The sequence below is a fragment of the Cornus florida genome, unplaced genomic scaffold (genome assembly GCF_030987335.1).
Source record: "Cornus florida cultivar Cherokee Brave unplaced genomic scaffold, ASM3098733v1 CherokeeBrave_3.0.0_Hap2_Chr11, whole genome shotgun sequence".
Lineage (NCBI taxonomy): Eukaryota > Viridiplantae > Streptophyta > Magnoliopsida > Cornales > Cornaceae > Cornus > Cornus florida.
Window position 1 is genome coordinate 67351277 of NW_026775581.1, and position 12096 is coordinate 67363372.

Genomic DNA, 12096 nt, shown 5'->3' on the forward strand with positions numbered 1-12096 from the left:
GATGATGTCACTGGGTTTTTAGCTCTTCTTTACAGACAGGAGGTGGAGGGGTCTAGGGCAGATTCTTTGATTTGGGTGCCTTCTTCTTAGGGGATGTTCCAGGTCCGATCCTTTTTTGTGTGCCTTTCTGGTTTTCATGGTACCTCATTCCCATGGAAGACGGTGTGGAGGTCTAAGGCGCCTCTTAGGGTGGCCTTTTTTGTGTGGACTGCAGCTTGGAGTAAGATTTTGACGTTGGACAACTTGAGGAAGAGAAGACATATCATTGTTAATAGGTGTTGTCTTTACAAGATTAATGGGGAGTCGGTGGATCATCTTTTGTTGCACTGTCCTGTGGCTCATGATTGTTGGAGTTTGATGTTTGGCCTGTTTGGTATTCATTGGGTCATGCCTCGGACATCTTGGGAGTTGTTAGATATGTGGAGGGGCCAATGGGTGGGGGCTCAGGTCAGAGTTTTTTGGAGGGTGATCCCTTTTTGTATTTGGTGGAGCCTTTGGAGAGAGCGTAATGGAAGATCTTTTGAAGGAAAGGAATCCTCCATTGGGGTGTTAAAATTTTCTATCATTTGTAATTTGTTTTGTTGGGGTCAGGGGAGAGACTACTCCTCTCTTGAGGAGATTGTTGACTTTATGAGTTCTTTGAATTCATAGGCTCCGTTTTGTCTTTGTATAGTTTGGGTCGCGTTCCCCTTTTTGAACGCTTTTAATTCAATTTACTTATCAAAAAAAAAAGATGATAGATGGTCTCTACTATTTTGAAGATGATATTTCAAGTAATAAAAAGGCTCAAGGTCTGAGTAGTTTTCATTCTATACCTGTTAGAGAACAAATAATGCTATGGCATTTTAGACTAGGGCATCCTAGTTTCCCTTATCTTAAAAGATTATTTCCTACTTTGTTTAAAGGATTGGATTGTTCATCTTTTTATTGTGAGAATTGTTTTTTATCAAAAAGTCACCGTACTACGTATTCTCCCAAACCTTACCAAACATCAAAACCATTTTATTTAATCCATAGCAATGTTTGGGGCCCTTCTAGGATCACAACTCTTTCTGGAAAAAAATGGTTTGTGACTTTTATTGATGATCATACACGTTTGTGTTGGGTGTATTTAATGAATGAAAAATCTGAGGTTGAAAAATTATTCAAGGATTTTTATATGATGATTGAAAATCAATTTCAAACAAAAATTGGCATTCTTCATACTGATAACGGCACTGAATACTTTAATGAAGTTTTAGGAAGTTTTTTAACAGAAAAAGGAATTTTTCACCAATCCACTTGTGTTGACACGCCCCAACAAAACGGAATTGCTGAAAGAAAGAATAAACATTTACTTGAAGTTTCTCGTGCCATCATGTTTTCAATGAATGTTCCTAAGTATTTGTGGGGTGAAGCCGTTTTAACAGCAATATATTTGATTAACAGGATGCCTACTCGTGTTCTTAACTATTTTACACCCCTTAAAAGCCTTAAAAAAAATCTTTTCCTAAAACTCGGATTCATTCCAACCTACCTTTGAAAGTATTTGGGTGCACTGTCTTTGTCCATTTACCTAGTAGACTTCGGTCTAAATTGGATCCTCGGGCTGAAAAATGTGTATTTGTTGGGTATGCCTCGAATAAAAAGGGGTACAAATGCTTCAATCCGAAAACAAAAAAAATGTTTATCAGTATAGATGTCTTTTTTCTAGAAAATCATCCTTATTTTCAGAAAACTTTTCTTCAGGGGAAGAAAGAGAGTGAAGAAAATTTTTGGGAGATTTCTGTTAATATTCCCTTACCCAAAACTATTGTCTCACTCTATTACTCCGAACACTGATCCTTTTAAACAAGGAAATAATGTTCTAGAATGAGGAAACCCGGGGCCTCCTAGTCCTAATCTGCCGAGCCTTACTGTATCTCCAACAGGGGGAGAAATCCTACCAACGGTTCCAAAAAAACCGAATCCTGAGCTTCTGGTTTATAACAGGAAAAAGACTCATCAAAAGAGTAGAAAGCCTACTATTGTACCTGAGCAAGGCCAATCAGAGGTCCCGAGCAATGACTCCCTGAACACTTAAGGTACTCTAAAACCTAACTTGTCTGCAGTTGTCCCTACTATTTCTGATAGTACAGAGTCACCTAGCCAAGTTCCTGTAGACCTTGATATCCCTATAGTTGTTAGAAAAGGAATCCGAACCTGTACCCAGCATCCCATTGCCAAATACTTGTCTTATGATAAGCTTTCCCATAAGCATAGGGCCTTTACTTCAAATATTTCTCACTTGTTTGTTCCAAGAAACAATCAGGAAGCACTAGATGATCCGAATTGGAAATCAGCAGTGTTAGAGGAGATGAATGCTCTTAAAGGAGTGGAACGTGAGAGATCTTTGACTTGCCCAAAGGAAAGAAAATTGTTGGGTGTAAATGGGTTTTCACTATCAAGTGTAAAGCTGATGGTAGTGTGGAAAGGTACAAGGCAAGACTTGTGGCGAAAGGTTTTACGCAAACGTACAGCATTGATTACCAAGAGACGTTTGCTCCTGTAGCAAAAATAAATTCTATCCGAGTCTTATTGTCGTTGGCAGTCAATTCTAACTGGCCATTACATCAGTTGGACATAAAAAATGCCTTTTTAAATGGAGACTTGGAAGAAGAAGTGTTTATGAGCTTGCCACCAGGGTTCGAAGGAAAACACGGTCAGAGCAAAGTCTGTAAACTCAAAAAATCCCTGTACGGTTTGAAACGGTCTCCAAGAGTGTGGATTGAACGCTTTGGAAAGGCTGTGAAGAGTCATGGGTATCATCAGAGTCAGGCAGACTATACCATGTTCTACAAACACGGTGAGGAAGGGAAAATTGTCATTTTAATTGTGTATGTGGATGATATAATTTTGACAGGTGATGACATTGAAGAGTTAACCAGACTGAAGAAGAAACTTGCTAAAGATTTTGAAGTCAAAAGATCTGGGAGCATTAAAATACTTCCTTGGAATGGAATTTGCCAGGTCAAGAGAAGGAATTTTCGTAAATCAACGAAAATATGTACTTGATTTGCTTAATGAGACAGGACTACTCGGGTGTAAAGCTGCTGACACTCCAATTGAAGTCAACCTGAAGTTAGAAGCTGCCGAACCCAAGAATATGGTTGATCGTGAAAGATATCAAAGATTGGTGGGAAGACTAATTTACTTATCTCACACACGCCCAGATATAGCATTTGCAGTCAGTATGGTGAGTCAGTTCATGCACTCTCCTGGACAGGAACACTTTAAAGCAGTGTACAGGATTCTGAGGTACTTAAAGGGCTCACCAGGTAAAGGACTTATGTTCAAGAAACAAGGTCATTTGCAAGTAGAGGTGTACACAGATGCTGATTGGGCAGGCAGTATAGTTGATAGACAATCTACCTCAGGATATTGCACCTTCGTTAGAGGAAACTTAGTCACGTGGCGAAGCAAGAAACAAAATGTAGTAGCGAGGAGTAGTGCAGAAGCCGAGTTTAGAGCACTCGCCCATGGGATTTGCGAAGTTATATGGTTAAAAAGACTCCTTGAAGATTTGAAGGTTACTGTTTCTCCTCCAATGAGAGTCTACTGTGACAACAAGGCTGCCATTTCAATTGCTCATAATCCAGTCCTCCACGACAGAACCAAACATGTGGAAGTTGACAAACACTTTATCAAGGAAAAGCTTGACTGTGGTATGATTTGCATTCCTTATGTCTCTACTACTGAACAAGCTGTAGACATCCTTACCAAAGGACTACACAAGAGAGTTTGAAGTGTTAAGAAGCAAGCTAGCTATGGAAGACATCTACAAGCCAGCTTGAGGAGTGTTGAAAAAGAGATATTCAGTTTTAATACGACCAGATTTTAGGGGATATGATAGGTGCGTAAATATAGATAGTCAATGACTAAGATTATGAATTTTTGTTAGTGTACAGCCTGTAGCTTCTGTTAGTGTACAGCCTGTAGCTTCTGTTAGTGTACAGCCTGTAATTACAGCATGTAGCTTGCTGTTACAGCCTGTAGTCAGCTTGTAGTTTCCTTTTGTTAGCCCCTTATATTTCCTATTTAACTAAAGCATTGTAAACCATTCAAAGTACGGCAATATACAGATTCTTTTCAATCTTAAAATCGCCTATTGTTATGTTCATATTCATTATCGCAAGGACAAAATGGATCCTAAGGCAATCTGGTGTCTTTCTTGGATACTCCGCCACTTAGAAAAGGTATCGATGTTATAACCTTACCACTCGTCGTCGGTTTGCCTCTACGAATATTACATTCTTCCAGTCTGTTCCTTTTTTTTTTTTCCCACTACTCAGGATTCTCTACTAGAGGAGACTACTATGCATATAGAGAATCCGTCTTCCATTCAGGGGGAGCTTCTCACTGAGGTACCTATGTTTACTCCTCCTAACACTAATGATTTGCAACAGGAAACACAAACAATTGTTTAACTAGGAGGCAAAACAAGTCATTGACTCAACCTAGGACCAAGAAGTCTCCCTTGATCTTGGTAATCCCTCAGTTGACATTAATATTCCCGAATCTTTTCTCATTAGTATTCTTGTTGATCTTGATGTCCCTATTGCCTATCGTAAGGGTGTTCGTAGTTGTACAAAACATCCAATGTCTCAGTTTATATCCTATGATGCCTTATCTCCAACATATCGTGCTTTTACTTCGTATATCTCGTCTGTTTTTGCTCCTTCTAGTGTTTCAATGCTCTCAATCAAACTCCATGAAAGGAAGGGAGGAAATTAAGGCTCTTGAGAAGAATGGTAATTGGGATATTGTTTCATTGCCTAAGGGTAAAAAACCAGTAGGATGCAAATGGGACACAATAAAGTATAATGCAGACGGAACAATTGAGAGATATAAAGCCCGGTTAGATGCAAAAGGCTTCACTCAAACCTATAGGATTGATTATCTGGAAACATTTGCTTCAGTTGTCAAGATGAAATCTATACGCGTCCTCCTTTCTTTGGCAGCTAATTTGAATTGGCTTTTACATCAACTAGATGTAAAGAATGCTTTCACCGGGGTTTAAGCTTGTCAATGGTCAGAATTTAGTGTGCAAGATAAATAAAGCCTTGTATGGGTTAAAGCAGCTATTGCATGCTTGGTTTGAGAGGTTTAGCACTGCTGTGAAAAGAGTAGGGTATACACAAAGTCAGGCAGATCATACTCTCTTCATAAAAAAGCACCAGGGCTGCACCATTGCCTTTATTGTATATGTTTATGATATTGTTATCACTAGAAATGATCCAAAAGAGATTCATCGAATGAAGTCATTCTTGAGGATATAGTTCGAGGTTAAAGATCTCGGATCATTGAGATTCTTTCTTGGCATCAAGGTGTGTAGATCTAAAAAAGGGGTGTTCATTTCTCAATGGAAGTATGCGTTAGATTTGTTGGTTGAAACTGAGAGGTTTGGAGCTAGACCTATTGATATTCCCATTGAGTATAACCGTAGGCTTAATGATGTGGATGATGACCCATTAGATGATGTGGGAAGTTTTCAGGGATTGGCTGGGAGACTGATTTACCTATCTCTCACGCGCCCGAATATTGCCCAAGCTGTTAGTGTGATTAGTCCATTTATGTATGCCCCGCGTACACCTCATCTTGAGACAGCTCATCATGTTCTCCGCTATCAAGGGTTCACCAAGTGGGGATATTGTTTAGCCGTCATGGCCACTTGCGTGTTGAAGCCTATACCTATACAAATGCTGATTGGGCAGGGTCCGTGACAAATCAACGATCTACTTCAGGATATTGCATATTTGTTGGACGTAATATTGTTTCATGGCGAAGAAAGAAACAGTCTGTTGTAGCTAGATCTAGTGTGGAGGCCAAGTTCAGATCCATGGAACATGGAGTTTGTGAGTTGTTAAAGCTACGAACTATGTTGGATGAGTTAGTAGAGATATAAAAAGAAGATAAAGGAAAGAATTGCGTAAAGGCTTGAATGAGATAATCACTCATTCACAACTTTAGAATTTATAGATAAAAAGAGTACATGCTCATATTATAAGGAAGGAAATTAAATCAAATCATAGCATATTCTATGGCATATTCTATAGCATAATCAAATCTCTGCTAATACGGTAAGTCATTCCATAAACCGTGGCTATCATATCTGCTAACACTCCCAAGTTGGTGCGTAGATATCTGAAACGCCCAACTTAGACATTACATTCTCAAACACAATCTTGCTGACACCCTTTATAAGAATGTATGCAAGCTGCTGAAAGCTTGTGACAAATGGAGTGCAAATATGACTAGCGATGATTTTCCCTCAGATGAAGTGCCAATTAACAAATAAAAAATGTTTCCTCAGACCATAAACAATTAACAATGTCTCCTCAGACTATAAACAACCAATCAGGTCTCCTCAGACCGTAAACAACCAACAATGTCTCCTCAGACCATTTCCCTTCATACACATGTTTAAAACATGTAGATGGAAGAATCAACAATGTCTCCTCAAACCATTCCCCTTCATACATATGTTTAAACAATGTAAATGAAAGAATCAACAATGTCTCCTCAGACCATTAAAGAAACAATTGTCTCCTCGGACCATTTCTGAATAGGTGGTGCCAAACTCGCAACGCTCTCATTGAGGTCGGAACACCCTGCCTATCCGACACCTCCCATATAGGCGATGTCACCTTAGACCATTCCCGAATGGGTGGTGCCGAACTCGTAATGCCCTCATTACAGTCGGACCACCCTGTCTCTGATACCAAGTAGAATTATAAAAAGAAGAGAGAGGAGAGAATTACGTAAAAGCTTAAATGAGATAATCACTCATTCACAGCTCTAGTATTTATAGATAAAAAGAGCACATGCTCATATTCCAAGAAAGGAAATTAATTTAAATCTAAATCAAATCACATCATATTCTATGGCATATTCTATAGCATATTTTATGGCAAATTCTATAACATAATCAAATCTCTGCTAATACGGTAAGTCATTCCATATTTCGTGGCTATCATATCGGCTAACAGTTAGGTTATCGTGTTCACGAGTCAATGAAATTTTATTGTACAAACAAGGCTGCTATTAGCATTACCCACAATCCAGTTCAACATGATAGGACAAAGCACATTGAAGTCGATCGATACTTCATCAAGGAAAAGCTTCATCTTGGGTTGATTTGCACTCCATACGTCAACACAACTGATGTTATGAACAAGACTTGCTTGCAAAATATGTTAGTCAAGCTGAGCATGACATATATCTTTGCACCAGCTTGAGGGGGAGTGTTGTCGGGGGCTAATTTGTTATACTTATATAATGTTGGGTGCTTATGTGTAATTTCTGAAACTTGTTAGTATAAATAAAATGTGGTGGAAAGATGAAAGTATTCTTTCATTTTTTCTCTTTCCACATCTCTCCGTCTTTCTCTCCTCTTTCTTCTCCTCTTCTTCATCTTCTTCTACTTTACTATTATTTTGATGATCTCTTAAAGTCAACACTTGCCAGAAATTCAATTAAGTGGTCTTGGCAGGGGCCTGATTACAGACTCTGGAAGAAAGATGCGCCTAGAGACCATGGAATCACAGGACAAGCAGTTCAGAAGAGCCAAACTCAAAACATTTTCAACTTGAGATCAATTTGTTTATCGAATTTAGCTACTAAGACGATCTCAAACTTTTTCAATCATGAGCGAACCGAGCTCGAACACTCGTGTAGAAGCTTGAGTTAAGCTTGAACATATCCCTACTGGCTCATTTACATCCCTAGGCAGTATAGCTTAGGTGGTATATTGGTGTCTCCTGCTCCTTACGAAAGATGTCTTCCCCCTCACCCACCCCCCTCCTCCACGTTGTGTAAGCATGCCATTGGACCAAATCCAAAAATCTAATAAACTAAACACTTGGATTTTGGTTTTGCAACCAGACGAACATTTTAAAAGGACCTTGTTGTGGAAAGGAGAACAGTTAGTATAATACATAGGGTTCGGCTCACACAGTCTCTCTTTTTTATAAGACCCAGGAAATGAAAAATAAGTTCCTTTAGGGTTCAGAAAATTTGGAATCCTAACCGAATAGAATAATTTGGTCCACGTTTTGAGTTGACTCACTGGGTTTCTTCCCCGAATTTGATTACGTTTACACATGACCGACAGTCAACATTAATCAAATCACTTCTTGCACTTCTACTTCCGAAAAACAAGAGCACGAAATTTTATTAAGGAATGTGATGCCAAACCACCAGAGTAAAACAGTGAGTAAAAGTAATCACCAGTATTAAACGATTCTTGTGGTAGACATTGAAGCCATGTAAATTGACTTGTGGAGCTTCCTTCAGGAACCCTATTGTTGTTAGAAATCTACCCTGCATTTGAAAACCAAAAATCAGCTATGTGAATGATGACATCGAGCAAAATGCAAAGCTATGGATATAATTAACATCAAGGGGCCACATACAAAGCCAACTATGCACACGCACAAGGTTAGTCAGCATCGAGTGACTCAAGAAGAAGGATAACAAAATATGTTTATACACGCACACGGAGTGCCATCACACAGAAAGCATGCCCCTTAAAACAAGTCCTAACCCAGTCAGCACTTAGACTACTCATAAGTTTTATTATTTTATCCTTCCCTGAAAAAAAACCTTAATATCTATCAACTTTTTATAACTTTCAAAATACCTATTATATTTTTTTGCTTCATAATGAGTGAGTGTGACAAAAATGCGAATATTGGGATGGATGTACGGCAAGACAAGAAAATATAGAATTAGAAATGAACACATACATGAGATAATTGAATTCAGACATGTTTAAAACAAGAAAACAATGATCAAACTTCCGGACAACATCTGCGTGCGGAAGGATAATGTGAGTAATATAAAGTTTAACGTCAAAACAACTCTCATTTAAAAGTGTGTACTGCTCTAGATGTCAGTATAGATCAGACAAGTTAATATCATTTAAAAAAAAAATTTGTCGAAAAGAGTTGACAATTCACATGAAATGCAAGGATGACAGTGGAATCGTAATTTCAAAAAATAAAATGCTATCCAGTAAAAATAAAGTTCATGTCCAACCAAAAAAGGAGTTTTGTCGTAATTAACTACAACCTCCACACATCCACCACTTTGAGGTCTATACACGATGAATTCTGGAAATTTGAGATCAGTGGCAATATTATGACACTCAACAACTCGCCCACGCAATACCATCCGGAAACTTTCAGGTATTCGCAAATACAAGATGGACATGTATGCCTGTGGATTGTAGCAGAACAAAATTTAGCAAGTGCTTACTTCATATATAATACAAGTATAAATTCTAAAACTTACACTTACCCGGAGAGAAAAACGATGTTGATTAGCAAGGTGCTGTTCACTTGCGGCCATCAATTTACGCCTGTCAATAGTTTTGGCATCATGTCTTATACGAATATCCTGCAACCGTTGTGTCACAAGAAGCTACCTAATGGGAAATGATCGCAGAATGTATTTCAAGAAGAAAAATGAACAGAAAGGGAATGAACCTAACCTCTGTATCTGAGTCGAAATCTAACTCAATAGCACCCTCATCATTTAACCATAAATTGTAGATGATGATCTTCGTGCCACTGTCCCCAATGTCATCAAACTGCCCACCAAATTGACAAACCAGTGAAATAAAGCAAAAGTATTACCCGAAACTACTCATAGACACAACACACAAACACACGTTCCACTGTGTTGTTTTCCTTCTAATTCAATGCTATTCAATTTGCATCATCACTTTTTAGCATCTGTTATGTAATTGCTTCACTGTTTGTCTGGTGAACCCTGTTTTCTTTATCTTTGTAACAAGGGCATTTCTCACCCCTGACCAGAATCACAACCAAATCATCTTCGACCCATCTTGCCATAAGGCAACCAGTTGGTTTATCCAGTCATCAAAATCGACCAAGATCTAAGCCATATATATTGCTAATGATATATTAATACTCTACCCTTTCCTTTAGCATTGAAAATTAAGTACACTCACAATGCGATGCATTGAAGTCTAGAGTACAATACAGGGTATATTCAATCTATAAGCAGTGAGTTTTTGTTTTAAGGCTTTCCAACCATGTAATACACACAAAACTGTCATTTTGCACAGATAATGCAACGTATAATCAGACATAAATTCAACTTCTGTCAGCTTTCAGGACGCTAATGTTTCAGACAATAGTGTTCAAACAATTAACAGAAAAAGTAATATATCAGTATTATGAGGAAAGCACTGAGGTGGGTTTCCTATGACACGTCCAGGGTGTTCCATGCCCTCAGACCAACAAATCAAAGAGAGAGTTGTACTGTAATGTGTTACTAAAATATCAATTGGTAACATGAAACAGAAACTAATTTGATTGTCACCAAAATAAACCTCATAAATATTAGCAAAATTGATAATCTGAAAGGGCAACAAAAGACGTCATGGAAAAGACAGTCCAAAAATAGAAAATCACAGAAAACAAAACCGTGACCGCTTACTTGCTTCAGAAGCTCAACTTCAGTTGAATATGGAGACCACTGCAACAACATGGAAAGATTAGACGTAAAATGTTCTTTACCATATCGATGTAAGGTATCCATTGTGCCGGTCGATGTGTTGAACTCATAATCTACCTGCAATATACACGAGATACCGAGAAATTAAACTATATATGAAAAATAAGATCAATTTCAATTTAAATTATCAAGAAAAAACCAGAAGTTCAGAACATCACAAGAAAAAAACCAATAAGTGAGAACAGTGTACAAAACAGAAAACTACAACATTATGGCAGGGGTTTTACAACCTAAGGTTCACCCAGACTCAACAAAGTAATATGGGGTCCAACATTATTATAAGCTTTTGGAAGGATTGTCAAATTATAGGCCACAACTGGAAAAAATTGTCATGTGCAGCAATTAAATCAAAATGTCCAATTTGATCATGGACAATTGGAAGGAGGAAAAAGGTCATATATGGCGTGCGCACCGAGGAATGCATGCATAAACAGTGCAGTGGTAAATTGGAATTGCTATATTAAAAACTAAATGACATTTGCCAATTACTGCTATACATTTCCAAACATCTAAGTCATAAACTGACACAGCTTGTGCTGTTAGAGCAAATTAGCTTTAACAGAAACAAAATAATCAATGGAAATATACACACCCAAATAAAATAGCAGGGCAGGAAAATGTGCACTCACCATAGGAACTACAATTCTGTCATGGCCTGTTTGTGTCAAAAATGTGTAAGATAAAAGACCGATGCTTTGAGTCAATTTCCTGTTCATGAGATAATATATAAGGACATGTAATATTTAAATGGAAAACGATATGACAAGGTAAAGTAATTTATTAGGACAAAGAAAATAGGATTCACTTTATCTATGCATAAAAATCAGTTTCAATTAGAAATTTTTTTTACAGGAACTGTTGAAAAGTCTTGAAGGATCAAGTTAGCAAAGAACGAAAAAAAGAAAAAAAAATTAATAATAAGGACACACAAATTAATCAAATATACAAAGGAAATCGTCGTAGCATTCATGCTAACCCCATTTCACAACTCATGAAACATATCAAATATAAAAAGCCATGATACACTCAGCTGATTCGCCTTTGTTCCCAACTTCCACACTAGCACAGGCCGTAGGTCCAGTTCCATTTCCACCTCTACGTGTTCCCCCCCAGCCCAATTTACCTTTTAGGACCCTCCACTCTGCACATTTCTCAAGGTCCCAGATTTGAGTCTTCGGTTGTTAAGAATGGTCTGTCCATTCTCCGCAAACAGATCCTCCTTCAATTGATCTAGATGCGAGAGGCCAGCCGCCCCTACTTGATAGGAAACAACCAGGCATCATCCCTATCACACCCTACACCTCAGCCTGTCTTAAAAGAGAGAGTAAGACAGCATGACTTCAAAGAACATCCCCTCATGAAGCAAGTGTCCCAAAGAACCACATCTTGCACATGCATCATCTTTCCTCCGTGTGCACCTTTTCCTATAAATAAGGTGAGACACAGTTTTCAAGCATCAAAAGCTTAAAAACAGATCACAATGACACAAACTAAAACCTTTTCTAAACTGGAATGAGTCTTAGGAGGGCCGTG

At 38.2% G+C, this 12096-nt stretch overlaps 1 pseudogene; it reads right to left on the bottom strand.

Moving 5' to 3' along the window:
• The window catches only part of LOC132282464 (protein MICRORCHIDIA 6-like), a 46477-nt pseudogene that overhangs the window by 19815 nt on the left and 14566 nt on the right, over positions 1-12096 (bottom strand).